Source organism: Catharus ustulatus, chromosome 3 (genome assembly GCF_009819885.2).
Source record: "Catharus ustulatus isolate bCatUst1 chromosome 3, bCatUst1.pri.v2, whole genome shotgun sequence".
NCBI lineage: Eukaryota > Metazoa > Chordata > Aves > Passeriformes > Turdidae > Catharus > Catharus ustulatus.
The window spans coordinates 17,358,746-17,385,056 of record NC_046223.1 but is presented as its reverse complement, the minus strand read 5'-3'; the positions used below and the strand labels follow the sequence as shown (position 1 = coordinate 17,385,056).

Below are 26,311 nucleotides of genomic sequence, written 5' to 3'. Positions count from 1 at the left end.
CTGCCGCGGGCCGAGCCGCCCGCCGTCCCCTCCGGACCCTCCGCGGCCGGGCGGCGGCTGCGGCGCGCCAAGCAGATGGTGCTGGAGGTGGGCGAGGGCACCGTGCGGGACGGCTGCGCCGCCGAGCCGCCGCCGGGCTCCGGCGGGGCGCACCTGGAGTTCAACCTCACCGAGCTCTTCGCCTGGTGGCTCCGCTCCGGCGACGGGCGGCTGCGGGTGCGGCTGATGCCCGAGCGCCGCGGCGCCCTCCTGGGCAGCGAGCGAGGGCTGTCGGCGGCCATCCGCGCCGCCCGCCCCCGCCTCCTCTTCCACGTCTCCGCGGCAGGTGAGCCGTGCGTTGCATGCCGCGCACCGCGCCGGGCAGCGCCCCTCGCCCGTTCCCGCGCAGCCCCCGCCGTGTCCTGGCGGTGCGGTGCGCCCTCCCCGCCGGGACACGCGTCCAGCGCCCCGCACTACCCAGTCACTGACAGCCCCGCGGGTGCGGGAACCGCAGCTCCCCCGAGCAGTTGCGCCTTCCCCTCACGGCTTGTCCCTAAGAGCTGCGCTTTACCCGTGCGAAATGTATCGAGGGGCTTTGGTGGGGCCAGGAGGACTCTTTTGAAAGTGATGAGGGATTTTTACGAAACGCCCGACAATTCCTATGTGCTAGAAAGCTGCAAGCAGGACTCAAAGGTTAAAGTGTCATTAGATGAAGGACAGCAAGATCAGGTTCTTGTAAACTTAAAAAATATCATCCTAAAAAGGAATGCTTCCTCAACGTGCTTCAAGTGTTTTCAAGGTTATGTGCAAGCAGACCAGGGAACAGCACAAAATCTCCAAAGCTGGATCTGGCTCCCGATTTTGTACATTAATGCTGCTCTCTCTATTACTGGCTATTGATATTAATATTATTACTCTTCTTTAAACATAAGAGATAAGGGCTGATTGACATTTTAAAGCCCCGAAGGATCCTTAGTGAACTGCACAGTATCAGCTACATTACAAGGTGTACATCTGAGAAGGCTCATGCAGCACTGGTACTTGTGTGAAGAGAGAACCAGGCTTAGAATTTTGGTTCTGGTGGGCGGTGATTGGTAGTCACGGTTTGGGTCAGCTCCTTTATCTCAAATCAGGACTCTGTTTTGGGCCAGTGATCAAGAGAAATTTCCATTCTGTGTGTGCATTGTATCTTTAACAGAAGCTGTGATTTACTGTTTCCTACTAGAAGAATATAATACTTAGAGGACTGCAGGTCCAAATAATTTGTCACAGTGAGTTAAGTCAGGTATCTTTTATGAAGCTTTGTAGAAGTCAATGGTGTGTCCCTGAGTAGCCACCTACTTAATGGACCACAGAATACACTAAAATAAATTCAGAAGAGGAGAGAGAAATCACTGCTGTGCTTTGAATACAAAGTTGGAGCAACTGATTTTTGATGCTTATCTGAAAAGATGGGATAGCCATCTGAAGAACTACAAATGGAACCCATCTCCTTCCTTGCTGCCTGAAATGACAACCAAAGCTGACTGTCAGGGTGAGCTCTGTGTCAGTAAGTCCTGCAGCTGTGGCTGAAGTGAGGTACCCAGGTTAGCTCTTCCTGTGTTGGTTCTGGCAGGGGTAACGCAGAGGTGCTGTTCACCACAAGGTGGCTAGGTGAGGCCAACACCCCCCACATTCTGGCAAGTCTTGCCTTGCTACACTGCTGTAAAGAAAGAATAATTAAAAATTAAAGACCATACCCTACTGTCTCCTTCTCTTTCTGTTCAGGGAATTTGTTGTGATTAGCACTTTTTTTTCGATTTACAGATCTCCTTGGGCAGTGAAGCCTTAGTTTTGAATGGCATCTTTACTCAGGTGCTTACAGCAATGATAGAGCTGGAGGACATGCATTTGTCTTCTTAGAGAATGAAGGTGTGTTTTTAACCTGAGGGAGGGGTACATGTAAGAACTCACAGATTGTCTGATGCAAATACAATGCAGATGGAGCCTTAACCAAAGCTAGTAGAAGTCACAGGCTTTATTTTGTCTGTTGTCTCACTGTTGAGGAGAAATGCATGTTTTTCCAGATCAATAGGAAGCTATGCCCCTCTCATGTTTGACAGAAAGCTCTGCTGTTCTTACTGCAACAGTCATGCTAAGTCGATCACAGAGGATGAAGGAAAAGGAGGAGCAGAGGGAAGGAATATGGACCTCCTTTACCTGTATTGAACTGGTAACTTCTCCTGCAGCTGTTCATAATCTCCTGTAAAAATCCTGGTCTCATTTTGAATTGTACCTCTGCTTTTTCAACAGTGACACCTTAGCATAGTTACAACGTCTGTGGCTTTGTCCTGCTTTTGTAACGTGGGTTTGTTTAACAACATCAGGAAATCCATTCCTCCTGCTTTGCTAAGGTGCTGCCTATGTGAACACCATGTGTCACTGCCAGCTTTAAATTTGTGCTGTGTAGCCCTGCCGACAGCAGGATGTGCTGACACAGTGATAACAGCACGAGCAGCATCCACGAGCCTGTCAGATTCCAGCAGTTATTGACACCATTGCAGCTAATGGGCACGGAGCTTAACTAAAGCCCTTCCTAAGGCAACTGAGCCTTTCCTTTATTGCTTAAGCTAATTGGGAATGGATTTCAAACAACACAATCCTCTCATCAACAATGGAAAGCTGCTTCACTTTTGTTGGCATACTGGGCTTTTTGGTTCTTCTTGTCTGCTGGAGATTTCCAGGGTTGAAGTACTTTCCAGAAAAATATGTAATTGCCTTGCTAAATTATTTTCACCACATTATCCTCCACATGAATGGAGAATGAATTATATTTTAGGGTGAGAAAAAATGGCAAGGGGATGAATTTCCACTGACCTTAGAGGTGACAACAGAGTCCTGTAAATAATGCTTTGTTCACTTTAACTTTCATTTGCTGGCTCAAAGACAAATTTAACTGGAGTGAACCTTTTCCTTTTTTAACACCACGTTTGTACAAAGTGTAAAGCACTTAGTCTGTTACTGAACAATTAGTAAAGGATGTACTTACAGTCAGCTGTTGTTCAGCAGAAAAGCCATAAAGTTCACAGGAATTTCTACAGGCCTCTCCTGCAAATATTCTTGATGCCAGATTTCAGATTTCTCTCACACTCATCCTTGTGGGAACAAAGCATGTTGCAAGAAGAAGCATCCATTTAAAGAACTTGTGGTCCTCAGCCCATCTACCATTTCTGTCGGCTTGGCCTTTTCAAAATTGGGTACAAGAGCATTTTCTTCGCTTGGAAATGCTTTCAGACTTAATACTGCCTTCTTAGCCCTCTCCCAGTACTTCCCTGGGAGAAAAAAAAAATTAATTTGAATCTTTTCTGTGTGAAAGACACAATAAGAAATGCAGAGGAAGGGAGAAAGAGGCTTGGGCAGGAGTGCAGCGCTGCAGATCTCCTGTATTTGAGGTGAACCTCCCAACTACCATTGTTGACTTTGCTCTCATTGTCTATGGTTTTGACTGGAAACTCTGCTGTGCCTCCAAGGAAACCTTCCCCAAAGTAATTTAATGAATACCAGTACATTGCTGTGGGGAACTGAACAGCCAGTGTGAGCATTGCTGTCAGGAGATTTTCAGGCCAGCTTTATTTCTGGTCTTACAGGATTTGCTGTATAGTGTTGAACCACAGTGGGTGTCTGTAGCAGTTAACTGGACAAGTTATTGAGCTTTCTTGGGGGAAATAATCCACTCTAACCCTACACTGGTATTTGGATTTTTTTTCATGTTGACTTCACAGGTAACCAGTTCTCTCACTATAGGGCACCTGAGCCACAAATGTTGCTAAATAGGTTTCTTGTGAGTTTACCTAGGAAATTTAATAAGCTGAAATGGCCATAAAATAACTTCCCATGAAAACTAATTGCTACTTACATATGCAAAGGTGGGAAGCGTATGTTAAGAAGGGGCATACAGGGTTGAAAACGAGTCATTCTTTCCTCTAAAGGTCGATGTACTTTCATTCATGAAATAGATTTAACATTCCAATTATATTTTTTAAATAGCAATGCATAACTTTTCATCCTCTGGCTAGGCGAAATATTACTCCTGCACTATGGCCTTCATCTAAAATTTTATTAACTTGCCACATGTATTCTCCCTGAAACTGTCTGCATTCACTACATACCAATGCTATTATAATGCTGAGGCAATTAGGCTTTACATCTTTAGGGGACTGCTACTATACACCTGAACTCATTTGCAGGAGGAGCCCTTTCCCTAAAGATTAGAAAGAACTTCAGACTAGATAAAAATGAGGTTTTGGAAGTGGACATTTTGTAAATTAAAATCAGAGCTCCAAGCTGAAATCTGACTGTGGTGAAGTCCACAGAATTATTTCTGTTTATTTTAGAAGTACCAGCATTTAATCAAGGCCTCTTACTTATATTTTCCATTTTATTTTGATTTTGTTTTGCTGCCTTCAAAGAATAGTGTTTGGAGTTGTGTCATAGTGAGCAGAAAACTGGTAAAAGATATCGGTCACTTTGCAGTTGCTCTCTGGTTTTCTCTCACCCTCAGCTGTGTGTCACACCTGAGATCTGATCTTGCTCTTCTGATAAAGCAATGGCAGAACTTGGTGGATAAGACTGAGGCACTGCCATCTGCAATTCTGAAAGGTTGTGCAAGTGGCTTTGCTCTTTGCTGGGGTTTTGTGCTTTGCCTCATCTATCAGGCCAGTGTGAGTTGCACTTGAGTTTACTCTAGATGTGAACTGGTGCAAATCAAGGCTTTCCTGTTCTACCCTTGGGTTGTCAATGGTACCAGTGGGCTGCATGTGGGTTACCAGTTGCTAAATCAGTGAATCATGAGTGGGCTTAGAAGCATCTTTCCCAGACTTTCCTGCCCTATTAGGTATGTAGCACTTCCCTCTGGACCTCCAGTCACTGGGGCTCTCCAGGAATATGGATTTAGTCAGTTCACAGTGTCTCTTCTTGAACTGGAAATGCTTCTTGAAGGGGAAACCAACTTTCTTGTGATGGGGTTTGCCTGGCTTTGTGGGCAGTATGATCCTTGATCCTACTGCTGTCCTGCCTGTTTCTGTTCAAGTCACTCTCCTATTCCATCAGCACTAAGGAAACTTGAGAAAACTCAGCTTATGACTCTTTAGACACATGATGCCTTGTCCACTGTTTCCATGTTGACCACAAAAATTCGGCTTGCAAAGCCATGAGGCTTTCAAGAGCCATTGAGATTTGGAAATTTATTGCCAATTATTTGACAGATAATGTTAGAAATGATGCTCAGTCTTTGAGTGGTTCACAGAAAGTGTGATGTGATCACATGGTTTTATTTTCCCAGAGTTATGTGGGGTTGCTGATCCTCATTGGGAGCCAGGATTATGCACAATGTATTTATGATTTCTAGGTCTGTTTTCTGCAAATTTTGTTTACTTTTAGGCTCATTGTTCTTTTGAATGTTCTTATTCATAAGCATGTTCAGTAAAACAGCCATAAACAAACACCAGAAGGGGCACAAGTAACAATTTATTATCTTTGAATGAACATTTATGGCATATTGAAAAAATACGTTTTCTCTAAACTTGCGGTGCTTTTATTTCCACATCCTTAAGAACAGGGAATAAATACCTATAGTAAAGAGGTGCACAGGGAAACTTAAGTGCTTTATTATACAAAAGCAGAGACATTCTTCAAAATCAAAGGCGGTTTTGCAGTGTCTGAGTGAATTGGATCCTGAAATAATCTGGTCATTTGGTTCACTGCACATCTCACCCAAACATTACATGATAGGAAATTAAATGCATGTTTGTGACAATGTTTGTGAATTAGCCAAAAGAAATAGAAGAGTTGAAGGGAGACTGGCAGGATTTAGCACTTACAAAGTTCTCAACTAAGTGAGCCTTGTCTTAATAAAGAAGATCCTACCTTTTGGATACATCAGTGCTAACTCTCTAGGAGCAATGACTTGAGAATCCAAGTTGCTTCCCAAATGGAAGCAAATTCCACACTGTGCCTGAATATTTCCTGTCTTGTTCTCACACCAAAGCATCCTTTTGGGCTACTCAGAACTAGAGTACTGAGACTAGGATATCTATGGTTTTGGCACAAATTATTTACCTAATAGCAAACACCAATTCTAGTTGCCTGCTTTTCGGATCTCTTTCATCCACTGAGCAAAGGCTTCTTTTTCCTGGGAAGCCACTGCTGAGCTCAACATGGTTGCTGAGACTGCAGTGCTGGGCTGAGAAAGGTCCTTTATGAAATGTGCCACATTTGTCTTGCTTCTTTAATTCAGAAAGATTTGGTTGGAGAAAAATGTCATGGAAGCATAAATGCAGATTTGATAAGTCTGACCTTTCTTTTCTCGCGAACAATAAATGTCAGAAAGCTTAAAATGACAAGCTGGAATGGCTGGAGGTTATTTATGTGTTTAAATATTTAGGCAAGAAACACATTTTGAGACAAAATTCTAATTTACATGAGTATTTTAACTTATGACTGAGATGGCTGAGTAGCTTCATGGTCATGCCTGTCCTGTTTAGTTAGCATGGCTACTCAGAAATTCCATGTGACAGCGTGGGTAGGACTTAGATATCTCTGTTTGCAGAAGCTGTGAACTCTGTCAGTTGTAGTGAAGGAGAATCACTTTCCCTTGTTAGTCAAGTAGGATCTGTGATGTGGTTGAAGTATTCTAAGTGTATCCAGTAGACAGAGCTGGTGGCTGGCTTCAAACTGACTTCAGACAAGTTTCCTACAACAGGCATTTCTTTGGCCAAAGAACTTCAGCAGGCAGCTCCAAGAACTGAGTTCTAGTTTGACTTCCAACTTAATTATCTTGCAGTACACAGCTCTGCCGCTGACATCTTGTGTGACATGAAATACTTCCCTTTGTGGTAGTTATTTCCTTTGCAAAGCAAGGGTAGTTTTGACTGCTTTTCAACTCTGTTGGTAGATGGTGCTTTTTTGGGGGGGATTAATAATGCTTTTACTTTCTAACAACCTGAATAAAGGCAGTAAGGTGCAGTCTGAACTCTCAGCTTTTAAAGGGAGAAGCTAAAAGAGTCAGTATATCATATTGATTTATTCCCATCTCTACACTGCTAATAGTCAAAGGACTGCTATTTTCTTCATTTAAGTAATAACAAACTTAGAGAGTTTTGGTTGAAGCTACAAGAAAATAAGTTTCTTTTTTATTGTGAAAAATTTTGAGTCCTGCCTTTGTCTGTTAAAACACCACCCATCTTGAAGCCAAATAGTGAAATTTAGATTTGAAATTTAGATTTGAATATTTTGTGAGTCTTTGACCAAGATTATTTGTACACTCAGGAAAAGTGAGGGCGGGATAGGCTGTGGCCAGCTGCCCATGTGCTTTTGGCAGCTGCAGCTGGGCTCCATCTCCATTTGCAGTGAGGACCTGCAGGTGTTGGCTGCTGCTGGCTAATGGGGACTGCTGAGCAAACCCAGCACTCTTTGTCCTGGCTGGGAAAGGAGAATGTTGTGGAGGCATTGGGAGGAGGTTTATCCTTTATGGTTTCTTTCTTGAACAGATTGGAGGGGTTGAGATTGTTTAAAACATTAGTGGATTACCTGATTCTTCCTGGATTACAGATGGCAAAGTGGAGATACTAGGCTGAAACCTTTCGGCTAGATGGGTCTAGAAATATTGGGCATCCCCTTTGCAATTTACTGCCTTTACAACTCTTCAGCTCAGATTGCAAATCTTAAGGGTTTCCACTGGTATTCCAATGTTTACATTAAGGCAGAAGATCTACCTTTCCTGCTCAAACCAGGGTGTGTGTTGAATCCATTTTGGACTGGGATTTCCATGCAGTAATATACTGTGAAGAAAGAGGTGCAGGCTCTTTCTGCAAGCTTCTCCCCATTTCCTTACTGACACTCAACTCTTGCTGGTCTCATATCTTACAAAACCCTGTGATTAAAGAAAATTTGACTCTATCTTCAATTTACAAGCTGGGCAAAAGGAGAGAAGGCATCTCTCTGTAAGGCGAAGAGCAGAGAACATTTGGGTGGTGAGTGCAGGGGGAAAAAGCAGGATCCTGCTGTATGAGAGTGGGAGTACAGAGGGAGACGTATGTGTGTGGATTCTTGTGCTGTGTATTTCTTGATGTCTGTTGGGAAGAGAAAATACTAGTCTTGGTAGACAAATGGTAATTTTCGTATGTCATACTCCTAACAATTTTATGTTATTGAAGTTTTCTTTCCAGCTCAGTTCTGAAAGCTGGTAGGGTTCTTCTGAACACAGTCACTGTAGTGCTTGTGACATGCAGCTGAGTATCTGTGACTTGGCTTACTGGAAATCTGTGTTGATGCTTCTGTTGCAAATTGCAGCAGACCTCTAATTGCAACTTGTACATCGGCATTGGCCTGCTGTTTCTACTGGCCCATTGAGTAACGAGTTATCCCGGATGTATCAGAGTGTCTGGGCTTTTTATAGCCTCTTTCATGTTGGATTCTTAAACTACTTTAAGCCTTATCACCCTAGTGACAATGCTAAGCATTATTATATCTATTTTACAGAGAGATCCTAGAAGCCAGGGATGGAAAAAGCATTATTTGATTATGTTAGACAGCAAGTGCTGAATAGAATTTTCTCATATAGAATATATGAGAAATATATTCTATACAGGGAAGTCTCTCTCATTGGTTCAGCCAAAAGGCCAAGAAAGAACAAGAAATTGGAGTTGAGAGGCTCACTGGTTTGCTGGAATACTGCAGCAGTTATTGGCAAAACTGTCTGAGTCTCCTCTGCTCCACACCATATTTGTGAAACTCCTCTTTAAATAAATCTTGTTTTATCACATTCCACACCTTTTGCAGTACTGTTTTCTTAGTTTTAGGATCATCTGTGATCTGCTGAGCCTCTCCCTATCCTCAGACATCCCCCTGTGGCCTTGCCCTTTGTAGGGCCGTGTATGTCAGCATTACAGACTGTGATGCAATGGTTATTTCCAAGGGCTGTTTCATTATTGATGCTAATTAAACTTGAAACTAATGAGAAAGGATTACTTTTCAGGGCTGGAGAGGAGGCCAGAATAGTTATTATAGGTTAATTATTCTTCTAAAAGACTCGTTTTAAGTAACAATTCATGTTGTCAACTTTTTTCTGACATTGTACAAGAGACTTGTTTGAAGAGGTTTCAAAATATAATTGCTGCACTGACCTCATCTAGCTCTCAATCAGTAATCTCCTTCCATCAGCAAAAGGTTAATAAAATCTTTAAGGAAAGGAGTTTGGTGCCTTATCTATGTGTAGATGATTTAGAATAGGTCTCCCTGCAAGTATTTCCTATTACCCTTCTGCATGATTTCTTTGGCATACTTTTTAGATTTGAAAAATGTTGCATTCCATAAAGCTTCCAAATTTAATGGCTGCTTTGCAAAACAGGTGCATTACAGAGGCGGGGAGTGAATCTACTCGAGGCTGGCTGAGAATTGGCACAGAAATCCGAACACACTTCTCAAATATCTAAAGCCTGTGGTGCACCTTAAAAATATGTCCTCACTTTGCAGGACACTGGGGTGTCCATAGCATGATTAATGTTTGCTAAATAACCAAGGGAGGGGATGACACTTGTTTTATATGGGAGCCAAGGGTCTCCTTCTGGCTGGGAAGCACGGGGCATTTGAAGGGGAGGACGCAGGCTGGTCCACTTTGCTCCTTCCCAGCTGTTATGTTGAGCCTTTCTTCTTCCTGACTCTTTGTTGAGATGAGTAATGGCTTCAGATTGTTGCAATATTGTACTACAAAATTGGTAAGGCAGAGCTGCATTAGTGATATTGTGAGTGCTGAAAGCTGATAAAATCACAGAATTGTGTAAGTTGGAAAAGACCTCTAAGATCACCAAGTCCAGCTGTTAACCCAGGACTGCCAAGTCCACCACTAAACCATGTCCCTAAGTGCCACATCTACACATTTTTTGAACACTTTCAGGAATGGTGATTCCACCATTCCCTGGGCAGCCAGTTCCAATGCTTGATAATCCTATCAGTGAAAAGGTTTTCCTAATATCCAATCTGAACCTCCCCTGGCATAATTTAAGGTCATCTCCTCTTGATCTGTTGTTACCTTGGAGAAGAGACTGACCCTTACCTGGCTATGCCCTCCTTTCAGGTGGTAGAGAGTGGTCAGGTCACCACTGAGCTTTCTTTTCTCCAGGGTGAGTCCCCCCAGCTACTTCAGCTGCTCCTCATCATTAGACTTGTGCCCCAGACCCTTCCCCAGCTCCAGTATCCTTCTCTGGAATCTCTGCAGCATCTCAGTGTGTTTCCCATAGTGTGGGGCCAAGAACTGCACACAGCACTTGAGGTGTGGCCTCACCAGTGCCAAGTACAAGGGGACAATCACTGCACCAGTCCTGCCGGCCACACTCTTACTGATACAGGCCTGGATGCCATTGCCTTCCTGGCCACCTCTGGAACAGGTCCTTTTCCTCTGGACATCTTTCCAGAGGCACTTGTGCAATGTAGCACTGCAGGGGGGTGTTGTGACCCAGGAGTTGTGACCTGGCACTTCACCTTGCTGACCCTCATACAGTTGGTCTGGGCCCATCAATCCAGCCTGTCCAGATCCTCTGTGGACAGGAAGGAAAGCAATCTTTATTAGCTGTAAATGTTAGGGCAGCTTATGTGCTCCATTGGCTGGTGGCCTGATGCCTTCTGTCAGAGCACATGCTTTGCATCTTGTATTAATTTGAGGGCTGTGAAGGCAAGCACCCGTGAATGAAGGTGATGCTGTAAGCAGCAAGGCCTCAAATGAAACACAGGATGCTGTGCCTTTATGAAAACCCTTACCTACTAACTCCACATTTCAATCTATCTTAAAAGGGCAGCATTCACCAGACCTGAGTTCAAGAAAAGAGTTACATCCTCCATCTGGGTGCTGGTATCAAGTTCAAAGTTAAATCACCCTCTGAAGTAATCACTCCTGCCACTGGGCTCTGCTTAGGCCAGCTCATAGGATTTGGGATAATATTTGAAGTGCTGAGTGTCTTTTGCGATTAAGGTTTTAAATCACACAAAGATTGATCAAAAGCTCTGTTTCCTTCCTTCCCTTACCAGCCTACTGTCCTTTATCTCTTGAAACAAAGCAGCATTAACTTTTAAGATCTGATTCAATAACATTTTATGGATAATAATTATGACTGATATTAAGCCTTCAGCAACCAGTCTGTACAGAGACTTAATGTATTGAGGTTTATTACCACTGTAACCTATCTTTTTACATTGGTTGTAAAGCAGGATCAACTATACTGATAAGAAGAAAGAGAAGCATCAAAGAACTGTTTTCCTCTGCTTCTCTGCAGGGTGTTCATATTCTTGCCACTTAATATTGCTGGCACGGTGGGAGTTTGCTGGTGAAGAGTTTTTGTTTACAGAGTCTGTTTGTGCAATTGCAGAATGAATGAATGAATGAGTGAGTGCATGAATGAACTGCAGCAATCCTATACTGGGGAAAGGAATCTATTGCTGGATAGACCCTGGAGACCAATTAATCGTACTATGCCTTTTAATCATGAGTGTGAGAATGCTAAGTTTTTAGACATGAGCTCAACAGCTTTCTCTAAGGCTTGTCCCAATAATGGAAGCTATTAAATATATAAAACTTTTTTAGACACCCCACATTAGTGATTTTTTTCCTCAGAAGTGTTCCAGTTTCCTTGATCTTATCAGGATATAGTTGTATGTACACATCATAACAATAAATGGAGATGGTCCCTAGACCAAACTGAAGACCAGGCTGAGCTAAAGAAAACTCTGGTTTCTAGGTCTTTAAATGCTGTGCGCAGTGGTCTGAATATAAATTCCAATATGAGAAAGGAAATTCACCTTCGTTTCCATGTGAGGTCTTCAAGGAAAGTTCTCCTGTTGTATTGGCACTGAAAAAGTCACCTGAAGGACCCAGGACTGGGTCGTTGCTGAGCTGAACTTCATGATGTTCACGCATCATTAACTGTAGCTGTATTATGTAGTTGCCTTTTTTGCCTTGCTTCTCCTCATAACTTTCTGTATAAGGAAATCTACTTCTCTGGTAAGTTCAAATAAGATGCTGTCTGCTTATGTCCTTTTTGCCTTTTTGATGGGAAAGCAGAAGGGAATTCTAAAGTGCTCTGGGAGCTACATGGAGGCCTTGCTTTGACATCTCTAAATATGTGAGTAATGGGGTGCTTAGAACTGATTTTACGTGTGATGGATGCTCAACAGTAAGGAATCACAAATTGCGAGCAGCAGAGCTTGGAGAGGAGAGCTGCTCAACAAGATTAATGGGAAGGGAGACCTTTAGTGTAATGAAAGACAGTTCCAGCTTGAAAACAGACAATGCCACTCTAGATGGAGTCTTGAGGATTTGGACAGTCAGGTTCCCTCTGTTGAGCCCCTTCCTTGGCAGGAAGCACCAAAGAGCTGCAAGAAAAGTGCACTGTAAGTTCCCACTTCACCTGCAAGTGAGTACACTGGTGCACCAAGGGAACAGATTGTCCAAGGGAGGTCCAAAGGATGCACCAAGGGGGATAGGGGTGTTGAAGGAAAACTAGGAATTTCTTTTTGTTCTGAGAAGTGCAAGCCAATAAGATAAGATTGCAGTAGAATTTAGCTGGGTCTGGGCACTGCAGGGTTTATTTTACAACAATTTTCCTGTGGAGAAATGACTTTAGACAAATCACACAAGTGAAACCTAACCGGAAAAAACCCCAACTTGTCTGCTTTCAATTAGATAGTAATTACCTTATTATTAGCAGAAATATCAGGTTTAAAAGAAAACAAATATCTCCCTACTCAAATAATAAAAAAAAACCCCTAACAGCTGAAAGTGTAGCTCATCCATCCCTTCCATTGTAAGTTGAAAGCCGCTATTAACTTTGAATATCAAGACTAAAGGAGTATAAACAGGGAGCAGAATTAGCAAAATGTTAGTGAAGCTGGCTGCAGGATCATTGTTATGACTGCAACTGTTATTCTCTCTCTCTGACAAGGATAATAGTGTGTGGAAATGAAGCCAGCAAACATGTAAAATGCATCTAAATATAGAGGACAAACAGCAAGTAATAACTGGACCAGTAATCAGGTGCTGAAGGCCTTATCTGTTAGTACAGTGGCTTGAAAGATGGCAGTGCTGGTAGATAAACATTAGGAGGACTATGAGGCTGAGGATAAATAGAGCAATATCCTCTAAACAGTAAAGAGCTGAAGCATAAGACCCTGGAAAGACATTCAGGACTTATTGCTTGAGAAAGATCCCTAAAGCTGTCAAGCAGGTGTGCAGCTGGTAAGTAGATGACTTGCTGGGACGTTGACTGAAATGGTAGAAGGAATAAATCAGAGGGGATTGCATTAGTGTAACTGAAGGCAGTACATTACTTTACTTTGAAGTATCGTGTTCTGTGGAGAAAGCAATGACTGTCATCCCATGAGTGATCAAACTGAGTGGAGACATGTCCCAGATTTAGGCTGTAGCAGTCAGGGGTTTCTCTTCTGAGCACTCATAAGGTTTTCTTGAAGGCTTTGGACTAGAGTTTGATGGAAGGCATAAGGGCCTGATCCTAAGCCTACTGAAGCCAATGACATCTCCCCATTGTACATCTGCTCCCCTGTCCTGCTCTCGGGTACAGACAGACTGGGCAAGTACCATCTTTTCTGCTCTTTGCTATTGGGCCATCTGCTGTGAGTGCACAGGGAGACACAGCATACCTCATATTTTGTGTCAGAAGATAAAAAATAGAACTTATTTTTAACCTGGCATTTTTTTGTCAGCAATTAGTCTAAGTGGAAATGCAAAAGAAGGCCTTGGTGCTAGGTTCAGTGGTTGGAACGGTAGTGTCTGTGCTGTCTTTACACAGGTCAAATGAACATGGGAGATACTAAGAACTCTTGTTCTTGAATTCTTGTGATTTTGTGGAAGGGGCTTTTGGACACAACCATTGCACTGTAGCTAACACTATGGGTGTTGGCCATTAAACATCAAACTTCCTACTGTAACCCACTCTTAGACCTTTGGTATCATATGTCTGGGTTTTGAGTTGAATTATGAAAGGGAATGATGCATGAGAGCATCCTAGCGTAAGGAAAGGGGAAAACAGTTCTCCAGAATTCAGTGACAGGAGGCAGGTGTTGTGAGGCTTACCAGAATATGCCTAAAGAAAGGGAAGTTCTGATAGTCATCTCTTAAAATGTTAATATCCACTGTTTATTAAGCATTGCATCCTCAAAGACCTAGTTTTAAGTCCTTTATCTTTATTAAAATGAAATTCTGTTTGAGATACCCCAGGGTACTATGCAGAGCAAACAGACCAGGCAGGTCTCCAAACTGAGCAGCTTTTACCTTTTTCACTCTGCCTATGCTACTGTGGTCATGCCTTCATGATAAGGCACTTTTGCATGGTGTCCCAGACTTGAAACTGAAAAAGTTAACAAATTTGCCTTTTCTGTCCCATGAAAAAGTTCTCAGTATATAGTACTAAAATTATTTCAAACACACTTTTGTCACTTTAAAATTTGAAAATAAGTTATTTTTTAAAATAGGGATTGGAAAGGGGGAAATGAGGCAATATCCTTTCTGAAAAGAAAAAGACAACTAAATTGAGATATCCATCTGAAAGGAGAATGTGATTTTTACTACAGAAGGGATAAAAAAGCGCCTTGTTTCTGCCTCTGAAATATTTTCCAACGTAACTGTGATAGTCAAACCCATCTGCAAAGATAAAGAGATGAACTATGATCTTGCCTCTTAACATGTCTTTTATCATCACTCTCATCTCTTTCTCCAGAAGTACTTGAGGATGGTAGAATGGGGTTCAGATTAAAATGCTCAAGGGAAGGAAAAATAATAGGAAGGTCAGACTAGATTGCATTAAAGTCACATCAGCAGAATTACCAGAAGGAAGAACAACCAAAGTACCTAAATGAAAACTCTTATCCAAACTAGTTTACAACTAATATGCAAATGTCTTTGATTTCCTGTGTTAGTTCAAGGTAGAATAATTCTGAACTTTTCTTTCCTAGTCTCTAAACTGGTCCATTGATTGTTTCTGTGGAGTGATATCCTGGGACACGTCTGTTTTATTTATAATTTTGATTTAATGGAAAGACCAAGACATTTTTCTCCCGGATGCACTGCGAGCCATCTTAGTGTAAACTTGCATTCTGTCTTGAGATTGCTATAAGAAGAGTTTTATGTGGCAATTTTTGAGCTGCTCCACACATGTCTCCAGCCAAGCAATAAAAGCCTGACTTTCAGAGTGGCTTTGAGAACATGGTATTGTCTAAAGCCTTATCACTGACCTCCCAACCCTGGTCACTGCTTTTCTAAAGCCTCTCTCAAGAGTCTCATGGGCACTTTCCTTATCCTGAAACAATCACAGAATCATCTCTTGAGAACAGAGTCCTGCAAGGTCCAGAAGCAGTTCTGTTTTCTCTGGGTAAAACACAGGTATCTCTTGCCTCTCTGTCGCCTCTGTTGTTGGCACGGATTGATGGGGTCACACACAGAGGGTTTCAGATGTTCCTTTCAGTTCCATACCCAAGGACAGGGAAAGTTCCCAAAGCCGCATCTTCCTCCAAAAAGGCTGTTTGCAGTGGAAGTTGTGACTGACAGTGTCATGACTTGATCGTACACAGATCTGCCTTGATGTTACTTCCTCTGCAGGTTCCTCCTCAAGTTCTTTTTTTAATCTTCTGTTCTGAACAAGTAGCTCTTCTCATAAAAGCACTTCTTAGAAGCAGTGTGTGCAGCTCCTCTGAGTAGCTCTAAATCTGTGACACACCTAAGGGAGGTTCCACAGGAAGGTGATAAAATACTGACTTGTCAACTCTTTTGCTGGCTAAATGGGAAATGCGGCCGGCAGCTTTACCCTTTAAAGTGGAGAGAGATAAGGGCAGTTTCACTGTTTCACAGTCAGCCACAATCATCCGTAAAATGAAGTGTTACTTTGTTTTTTAAACTGATGTCTCAGTAGCAAAGGACTCAATTTTTCACTAGTATTCATACTTATTCCTGTGCTATTCAATAACTGAAGATATTCACTAATGAATTAAACAACTAAGATTTTACCTGTTAACCATCTTCCTTGAAATAGAGTTTTTGAAAGTTTTTATTTTATTTTAAAGTTTTATTTTATTTTAAATGTTTTGGAGTTGCTGAGGAGGTCAACACAAGTGAGACTGACACCCAAGAAAATGAAAAATTGCTAGAGTTGAGAGATGTGCAAGGTGAAGTTTTGTTCATGGTCCTTCATGATCCTTGTTTTTCAGTAAAATGATGACATTGATGAACCTTGCGATGCTGCTGGAGGAAAAATTGAATAGGAATGAATTTGGCTTTCTCCCTGAGATGTGCTGAATGGGTTGTGCTGTAATCTGAGTCATTGGGAACCATCTCTGATACTGCTGGGAAGATGAGGGATTCTGACCTCCTCTTCTTTGATGCTGGAACACTTCATGGAGTTCACTTTGCTTTTTTCTTGTCCCTTTTTGGTGTCTGATGTGATTTACTTGTTAGTTCTGATGAATGTGTGCTGCTACCCCAGTGAAACCCAGCGGTAAGTCACAGCCTGGTGCCTGCCAGGTCAGTGCTTGGCCATGGGTGACAATGGGTGGCAGTGAGCTCCCCCAGGTCACTGCAGCCCTCATGCCCCTGTCAAAATTCTGTGTCTGTAAGAGGGTGTCAGCTGAGCAAGGCTGAACATCATGTCTTTCTTCCCTACTTGGATGAGAAAGGTCAAATGCAAACATCTGTACCCTTGTGGTTTGATTAGGAGCTGCAGAGAAGCTTCTTGGCACACCAAAAACCTTTGAAAGTTTTGTCTTTGCAATTCCTAAACAGGTTCAGAACTCCCCTCCACCCTCAACCATTCTGTGATTCTTTGACTGCAGACATCATCAAATGGCTGGGTTTTTTAGGGCAGCTTGAGCTGTGCTGTGTTACCCTGTGATACGTGTTTGCTGTATTGTTCTATCTTTTTGTGAATGTCAACAAACTGAGTATATCTGCTTGAAATACAGGCTCAGATTTGTGGTACTCTGCATACGTGATCGCTCACCATGCACATCAGCAGAGTAAATCAGTGCCTCTCATTAGGGAGCTGACAGATTTTTTGACAAGACTGTCGAATCCCAAGTCATGCCTGAGTTCCCTAACTGTATTTGGGCACGGCCTGGGTGTCTGCTTGTTACACAGGATGAATATTTGGCTCTCTCAACAGACAACAGGTCATCCCATTGACACCTGCCCGCTCTGTTAACAGATCGGTGAACCCACTGCTGTCTAATGTTTCTATGATAATGCAACACAGTTGAGAATTGATTTATAAAATACAGGTCACTCAGTAGATGCAGCAGGCAGTGAGGGAGCACAAGGTGACAATGAAACAATTCAGATTAGTAAGTGGGGGCATTGCAGCTGCTTGTTCTCTAATTACATCTCTCCAGATGTTCCTGTGATTTGCAGGAGATGCCAAGTAGTCTCTAGGCATAACTGTATTTCACCGTTCAGCTTTCCAAACACTCTTCTGTGGTCTGTAGAGAAAAGAGAATTTAAGGACTCAAGCCCTTTCATCTTCTGTGCTGTCAAATAAACTCTGTCATTCTGAAATAGTATTTCCCAGGCATATTTTTTTCATAGATTTCTTTTCACATTAAGATCAGCAAAAGCTCTTTCTGGGAAGCCTGATTAAAAATGCAGTTCCTCTCAGGAAAGAAAAGAAAATAACATTTTCAGCATCAAAAGAGATCACAAAATTATCATGAAAAAATGAAATTAATTTTGAAGATTATGTATTGCAGTAAAGTAGGTAGACGTGACCTCAGGGCTTTCTGCTGTTTCTAAAATAGTTTGTGGGCTTTTTGAATAGACATCTGCTAAGAGTATAGGTGACAAAGACTCTCAGAGACAAGAAATGTCCTGCATTTGGATTAGTTTCAAGAAATTGAGGAAGATAGCTAATTTCTTTGTGAAATTTGCTCGTCTGTTCCAGCAATGAACCAGCAAACAAACAATTCCCACAAAAAACCTGAACAAAACCCTCCAACAAATACCCTAAGAAACCCTAAGAAACTGCTCTTTCTCTTCAGCTGCACAGTGTTAGCATTGCTGGGAATGCAAAAACAGGTGGCTTCCAGCTCTGTTGCAGACCTTTGCTGCTTCGGATCCGAGTGGGGAATTAGCAAGTCAGGGTGTGGAAGTACAAGCACTGCTTTTCCTCTTTTCAGCTGGGTTGTTTTCTTCTGGGGTGGTATGATTAACCATAACTGCCTTCATTCTTCTTGGGCCTTGACTCTATATTAAGAAAAGAGAGAAAATCTCAGGAAAAGAAGTAATTTGGCCTTTTTGACATTGTACAGAGGGTTTGGAAGAGAGGATTCCAGTGGCTTCAGATGTTACCTTCTATGTTGCATATGATCAAAATCTTTTCAAATAGTGTCCTTTTTATAAGTGTGTTTCTAGTCCAGAACAAGAAAGATGGAGAGAAACTATTTACAAGAGCATGTACAAGACAAGGAGGAATGGCGTCAAGCTGAAAAAGAGGAAGTTTAGGTTAGCTATTAGGAAGAAGTGGTGAGGCACTGGAACAGGTTACCCAGAGAAGCTGTGGATGCCCCATCCTTAGAAGTGTTCAAAGCCAGGTTGGATGAAGCTCTGAGCAACCTGGTCTTGTGAAATATATCCCACCCATGACAGTGAGGTTGGAACTAGGTGATCTTCCAACAAAACCAGTCTATTGTTTTCTGATCTTTAGAGAACAATTAACCTAGTAAGATGTATATCATTGTGTTTTGATAGCCTGAATTCTTTGTAACACTGTAACATTGAATGCTGCTCCAACTTGTGTAACCTCCATCCCTAAAGAACCCTCTCATGTTTCCTCCTCAAACATTCTTTCAGATACACATACATTTCTCAGGAACAGAATATATGTGTTATTATTAGCAAAAAATAATGGTGCTTCCCCGAGGCCCATGCTTTATCAATAACTTTTATAAAGTGTGTTTTGCATCCTGAGATATGTCTAGCATTCCAGCATTGCATACCTGGAAAGCAATAAGTGACTGTCTTTCCAGTGTCTTTCATTAATCATTTAAGATAAGTTGTGTAAAATCCAACTGACCCTTCTCTAATAACTAGGGGAAAATAGCTTTGAATTGTCATTTTGATAAATTTTGGAGTATTGGCAGTCTTCTGGGACAGAGAGCCAGGCATGCAAGCCTTTCATCTGTCAGTGTCATTATGAAATATCTTAAAAGAACAGGAGGAATAGTGATTCAATAAATCTTATCTCCATGAATAAGTGCATTTTGCGTGGTTTCATAATCTAGTGAACTCTAATAGCCTATATCCTTTGCTTCAAAAATAGCTGTTAGAGCAAGGTGTTTGATGAGCCTGTGTACTGTTTTCCTGCAACCCCTTAGATTTGTTTATGTCAATGAATGACTTTCAGTGGTGAATACCATAGGAATTATTTGCCTATGTGGTGCATGCATGCATTTAACTATTTATTGTGTGATAAAACCAAATCTTTTGCTCTTCCCTATGTTTCTCTGTAGGGTAGAATACCAAAGGCAGGTGGAATACCTTTCACACCAGCATTTCAAGAAAAAATTCAAAACTAGTTGAAATCAGTTTTCTTACATGTGACACCAAATAAATGCTGGTTTTAGTATCCTACCTAATGTCTACTAGATGATTGGGGCCAATACTGATAACTTAGTGCAGTCTGAGGACCTATTGTGCTTTATTGCATTCAATCTTGACTATGTATCAGTTTTAGTACAAATTAGTTCATAGGTTCATGCACACCATAGTTTAAATGCAAATAACAATGGTATTTGAAATTAAAATAAGCTTCCATTTTAAGAAGGGACAAAACTTCCATTTTGCCACTTTCTGTTTTGGGGAAAAGGCAGAAGAGAGGAAGAGTGGAAAGGAGAGAAGGTAGCTGTGCTGCCTTGCTGTTAGTAAGAATCAGACTAATCATCTCCAAAACCAAGATATTTGTGGCAAAATAGCTTGGGCAGTGCTGCAAATGCCAAAACCCCCAAGTCCATACGTAGAAATTCCATGTGAAAGGACCCTGGTTTCTCGCTAAATGTTTTATAGAGTTTCCCATTAAGAAACAGATAATTATTTGAATTATCTTAGGCATATCTAACTCTTCTAGACTATTAAGCATTGTCCATGGTTTCATGGTGAGTCATTGTGGCCACTCTTCATACTGAGGCCAGGAGAGCAGTGTCTCTCCAAGATATTTTGTCCCAAAGAAGCTACCAATGGTGGGCAGGAGTTAGTGAATAATGCAAGTACCTATGCAAAGACACTTGGAACATATGTGGTAGCACAGGGGTGACTTGGTGGGCTGCCAGGTGGGAATGAGACCATCTATCTGAGTTTTTGTTTCTTTCCTGTTAGGTAGCAATGATAGAGCCAGGGCTTATTGGAACAGATTTACTATGCTTGTATTTTATGACTGTGATATGTCCTTGTGCTGTGGTTGGCAGCGTTTTTTAGGTGGTGTCTTGTATTTGAGGAATGATTTTCCAGAGTATCTCTGTGTAGCATGGCAAAACAGGATTATTATTTTTCTACCAATGATAAGGTTCTCCCATGCTCTGAAAGTCCGGACAAACATAGCATTTCCTCAATATGTGTCCGGACAAAGCATTAATACAAAAATTAGAATCTTTGTCATGAAGTGAAAAAAAAGTTCAGCAGTGTCATTTTAGATAAAATTCAAGCTGAGTTTTGATATCTAATTATTTAATTTAATTTATATAAACACAACTGTGATTTTTTTTTTTCACTAATTCAGCTTGTTTTTAACTGCCAGCTTACATTTGTGTGATTATGTTTTCAAAAATGAGGCAGCTTAGTTTGGTGGTGAATTAGAAGTTCATAGAGTAACTTGGTAGAAAAGAGCAAATCGACCTGGTGTTTTGAACAGAGTGCAAGGGAAGTCTCAACACGAGAGAAATGAAGAGGCAACAGCCGTGTCCTGACAGTGCTGATGAATGGCAGGTGGCCACAAGCCTGACTGCTTCTCTTTGGTTGCTGCTGGTGATTCGCAGGCAGGTGGGTGAGAATGTTAAAGGCCTGACACATGGAGTGACAGATACCCTTAGTGCTCGTGTGCACAGCACGCTGGCATGGCTTAAAATAGAGCCAGCTGCATGCATAATTAAGGAGAAATAATTGCAATGCACTTATGGAAATTATCTTGTGGTTCATCTCCCCCACCCTCCCACTCTGCTCAGTGTTTCCATCAGGAAGGTCCCATAGTCAAAGATTCACCTAATCAGTGTGAATCGATAAAATATTATATTTGGGGCAACAAAAAATTAGTTGTTTTCTGAAAGAGAATAAGAACAACATCTTATGGTAGAAATATGTGGCTCCAAAGTATGTAAGAGTTGCTGTTGGTAATCTCACAGTTCGTTCTACAAACAGAAATTAATTTTAGAAACCTGCATGTAAATTTAGTAGTTCTGTCATTCTTGCTGTCTTTTAACTCAGATAAATATCTTATATTTTCTGCTAGCTGAGATTCTGCCTACATAAGCTTTTCCACTCAGCCTGTTAGAATCATTCTGGCAATATATGACTGTGAATTTAACCTCGTTTTTGTTTGTACTAATTATAAGTTATATTGTATTTTTACTTTCTTTGGGAGAAACACAAAAACTCTATTCCATATGTAATGGTTTTATACATCTCCCAGATGACTGGTTCTGGATGCATCTGGAGCATTGTTTCCGATAAAATATTCTTTCACTCCCCTTTGCTCACATTCGCCTTTCTTTCTAAATTGAATAAAACTCTACATATAGTTCTAACAAATTACTGTATTTCCAGATCACTGGTGACTGCGTGCATCAGATTCAAAAACAGTAGTCTAGAAAGTAGGGGAAATATTTCATTGCTTGGGAAGTTTGTAAAATGCTCATATTGGCCATTCAGTTTTCTCAGAGCATGATTGATCACACAGCACAGATCCTCTGATGCACTCTAAGTTCCTAAATCCTGGACTCGATTTGCAGAGCTGTAACACAAGTGGTGGTATGAGCAGCTCCTGTGTCTGAGACCTCGTTCTCACTTTTATAGGACTATTTTTAGGAGCAGCAAGGAATTGAATCACCCTTAGCTCACACAGTTGCTGAACTGTGCTGAGACTGCTCTGGAGAGTGCAAGTTGTAGTGTGATGGTCTTAGGGGAACAATTGCCTGTTACACTTTTCACTCAACCTGTGTTAAATACTGAGTATGCCACTTGGCCACTATCAGAGGTCAATTGTTTGTAATTATCCTGGATCTAGTTTGGACTTAAGCTCATACCATGCAAGTTTTTTCCTGACTTGAATTATTCTTCTGGAGCACAAGAAGCATGTATCGAAAAAGAAACATAGTGACTGCACCACCTTCCTACAGAAATTCATCTGCTGTCCCTAGGATGTAATGCAGGAGGTCAAGAAACAGGGAAGGCTGCAAAGCAGAAAAAGTAGCATAAAGCAGGAGATGCACATCTGCTCATTCTGTGCTACATTCTATAATAAAGCTCTGGAAAAAGTAAAACATCAAGTAGTATATGAAGCATGACCATTGATTTCTATTTCATAGTTTCTACCTTTTTGCACTTAGGGACAGCTGAATTTAAAATATTTATGGTTGGCTGTACAGCAAATGCTGGAATAAGCCTTTCCCTGCTCCTTTTGTGTTGCAGTGTCCTAACATGCATAGCTTGTGAGACTTCAGAATGTATTTGAAAAAGATACAAGATGTGGTGCAATGATGTGAAACTCTGAGGTGGGAAGAGTTCCTCTCATGCAGCAATCATCAGTAAATCCATTCAGTGGTTCATCGACCTCACTCTAAAGTTGATTTTCTCCCCTCAGAGCTGGTGGTGGTGGTCTGTACAACAGTTTTTGAATAGTGGGTCCAAGGGAAGACATTTTCCCTTGAAAGCTGGCAATGTGTTGAAATAATTGAGGCTCTGTGTAAGTGCCCAATGCCATATCCATATTGTGGATATGCAGTAGTAAGTCCTGAATTAATACCAAGCATGGAACTGCTGATATGACATTTTAGTATATGGGATGGTATAAAATGTAGCACGCACCAAAAAGGCATGGTGTAAAAGCTACTGAAAGGATTAATTTAGATGCAGTGGTTTTGAAGAGGCATCTTGCAACACTCTAATATTATTGGAGCCAAGATCATAGTGCCTATAGAAAATGTTGCCCAAAAGTTTCCGTTTTTAATATCCTTTGATTGCTTATAATTTTCAGCCTTTAAAGCATAAGAAAAGAGATTTCTCCATGCTGATCATCTGCCAAAAACTCTTTTCAAGTAGTGTTTCAGCTAGGACATCTTATCCTCTCTCTCTCTCTCTCAAAATAAAAAAAAAAAAAAAGCATATAAGGTATTTTATTATGGAAAAACTTAAATTCTGAAGAAAGTGATAACCAAGTCCCTGTACTGTTGAAATAGAAGGGCTGCTGGGCAATGTCAGCAATAGGAAAACCTCTCCACCTGCAACTTATAAATGAAACACTAGGAAAAGTTTTGCCACCTTCCAAAAGGTTGGCAGCAATTTTAAAACAATGTATTGATTAAAAGGAATTGCTTTTTCAACAGTAAGTAAAATATGAAAAACTCATATAAACTATGTGCCAAATTTCTCCATCACACATCAAGTGTTAGATCTTCAAAAGTTGTTGATCTGTATCTATTTTAGGAAAATATAGTTGAGATGGAGGCAATTGCTTTAACAGCTTCAATTTAATCAATCTCTAATATTTGCTTTGTTTTGTGTGTGTGCTTTAAATGAATGAAGGGAAAGTGCAAAAAACCATCTATTTTAAGGACATCTGCAAATAATGAGATTAAAATCAATCAAAGTCTAGTTTTGAAAAAGTTGCCAGGCTTCCGTCTGATAGAGTTTTCTGAGAATTGTAGCTTTGAACTGCAGTGACATAACCAGTTTCCTCAGAAGTTATTTTTATGTGCATGCCCAAATATCAGGGTGAACTGCATGTAACTCTGACACAAAGTGCTGTTTTTTTCCCCTCCGTTTTTGTTGAGTTAGATCTGACACTGCATTTGCCATGAGACTAGGGACAGCTTCTGTTGTGTCTAAGAGCAGAGATCTGAAAGGTCATTACAGCCATGGATGTTGCTTCTTTCTATTCCACATAATCCATTCTTTATATTCCATTAATCCATTTGGGGAAGTCAATGCTTCATGAATTGCTTATCAGGCGCTTTTAGTTTGCAATTCTTAGTTTACCATTTGAAGTCTGACTTTTGCTGCAATCTCCATTTTATATAGAATATCTATTAAACAACCCTAATAACTGGAACATCTGAAAGTTTCTGTCCTCACAGTCCTGTTGCCTGTTCATGTACTGAATTTGTCTTTAAGAAAATTGGAGCCCTAAGCCAGATAGTAGTAAATTAACCCAGTTTCTAATCTTCCTACATGGTTTTAAATAATATATTAGTCCAGAAATTATTTGGGCATAAGTATTAGACGTTAATGTATAAATTCAGTGTATAATTCATTAATCAGATGAATAATTTCCAAAGTATCAACAGAAGTAAAGACATTCTTAAGGGATGCGTATTTTTATGCATATGGACATTATAAAGTATAAAATTACCATCCTAATATCCTATTGTGGCTTGTGTTTGATACAAATACTGCACAAAATGCAACCAAACATTTGCCTCTGCTCTCTGTTGGCTTTATTTTTTTTAATTGAAGCACATAAACATGGCCTAAAATAGGTTGAAGCTCTGGAGATTGGAATTAACAGCCATTTAAGATAAACTTTTACAGATCTTCTTGAAGTCGAGGCTAAGTCTGTCTCCCAATAGGAGACTCTTCCTTTTGGGTGTCCTTGTTTTAGTTTGTTTATTTATTTATTTAGTTTGGGTTGCATAACCATGGCCATGTTTTGGGGTTTTTTCTGAACTCTTTGAAATGTTCTTTATTCATGAACAAGGGATACATCTTTCTCATTTGATATATATTTGGACATCCTGAAAGTTCTGTGACATTCCAAATGACGATGAATGTTTCTGTATAATTTATTTTTCTCCTTCTTTGGTGAAATAGCTTTTTTTCAAATACCACCTCTACCTCTTGAAAAAGATGAACAAATGCAGCCCTGGAATAGGTGCACTGCCTTCTTTATTATTTAAACAGCTTCTGAATGAGGCCTCTCATTCTACATGTGGAAAAGACCTAGTCATACTGGTAGGTAGTTGCATTCTTTAATCATCTACTGAGGTCTTCTTTATCTTGTGACAATTTGGTGATTATTTTTGAAGGTCAGGCTGAAGAACAAAAAATCTGATCAGGTCTTGTGTAATTTTCTTAAAGAAAGGCCTTCGAGTCTGTAACTGCCCTGTGGTATGCTCGTAAGTAAGCTGTCAAAATGTCCAGCTGTCCCTAGTGGCTATAAAATGGTAGTTTTTTGAAGTGTTTGTTCGTTCACTTTTTTGCTCATTTTTTTGAAGTGAGATTTTTGTCAAGGTAAACAGAATTATGGAAAAATTTGACTCTGTGCAGTACAGAGTGGAAGGTGTTGAAGATTGTGTATGGCTAGCCAGGGGATGGCTGAGAAAATCCCCCCAGATGAAGGAAAAGTCCATAGAGATAGCTATGTAACATTTCAACATGAAGAAAAGAATCGCCTAAATAGTTGAAATGAAAACTGGCCTCTCCCACTCTCCTCTACATATATCCTACATATATATAGATCATATATCCTTCTTTCTGCTTGCATGTCTACACCGTGATTTCAACCAAAACTGGTATTAAGGGGACGTGAAGAATTTGGTTCAGTATGATTTATTACAGAAATGACAAATGAAGTTGTGCCTACAAAAGGCATAAGGGCAGCCCAGGCTCCCTGTGCATGCAAAGATAAGCAGCATATGCAGATGCTTGAATGTGTGCTCCTGTGTGAGTGTTTCAGCTGTCCTTTTTGCAAGCTCCTCCAAAGGCATTATTTTCTTCCCGTTGTCCTGGTTACAGAGAAGGGTGGAGTTCAGCACTGTGTGGGTGTGACCAGGTTGTTATTCTGTGCTACCCACATCATCGCTGGGTGCATGGTTTCAGCGGTAAAACTAGGGCGCGCTTTTGGAATTGGGCCATTTTACCTTGTTCTAGGAAGGTGTCAGCTTCAACCAGGTGTCACTGGTCATCCCTTCTCCCGTTCTGTCTGGAGCACAACCATGGACCTTTGCTGCTGAAAGGGACAGCAGTAAAAATGCCACCAACCATAGTGCTGAAACAACAGCGCCAGCAGGGAAGCTGCTGGCAGGGAATGGACTGGTAGAGAGAACGAGT

At 41.1% G+C, this 26,311-nt stretch overlaps 1 protein-coding gene across 1 annotated transcript in view; it reads left to right on the top strand.

Moving 5' to 3' along the window:
- The first annotated feature begins 235 nt into the window (after nucleotides 1-235).
- ALK (ALK receptor tyrosine kinase) overlaps nucleotides 236-26,311 on the top strand; it is a 320,839-nt gene continuing 294,763 nt past the window's right edge. The window contains 1 exon segment of the mRNA XM_042779113.1: nucleotides 236-325. The gene's annotated coding sequence lies outside the window, so the exon portion shown is untranslated.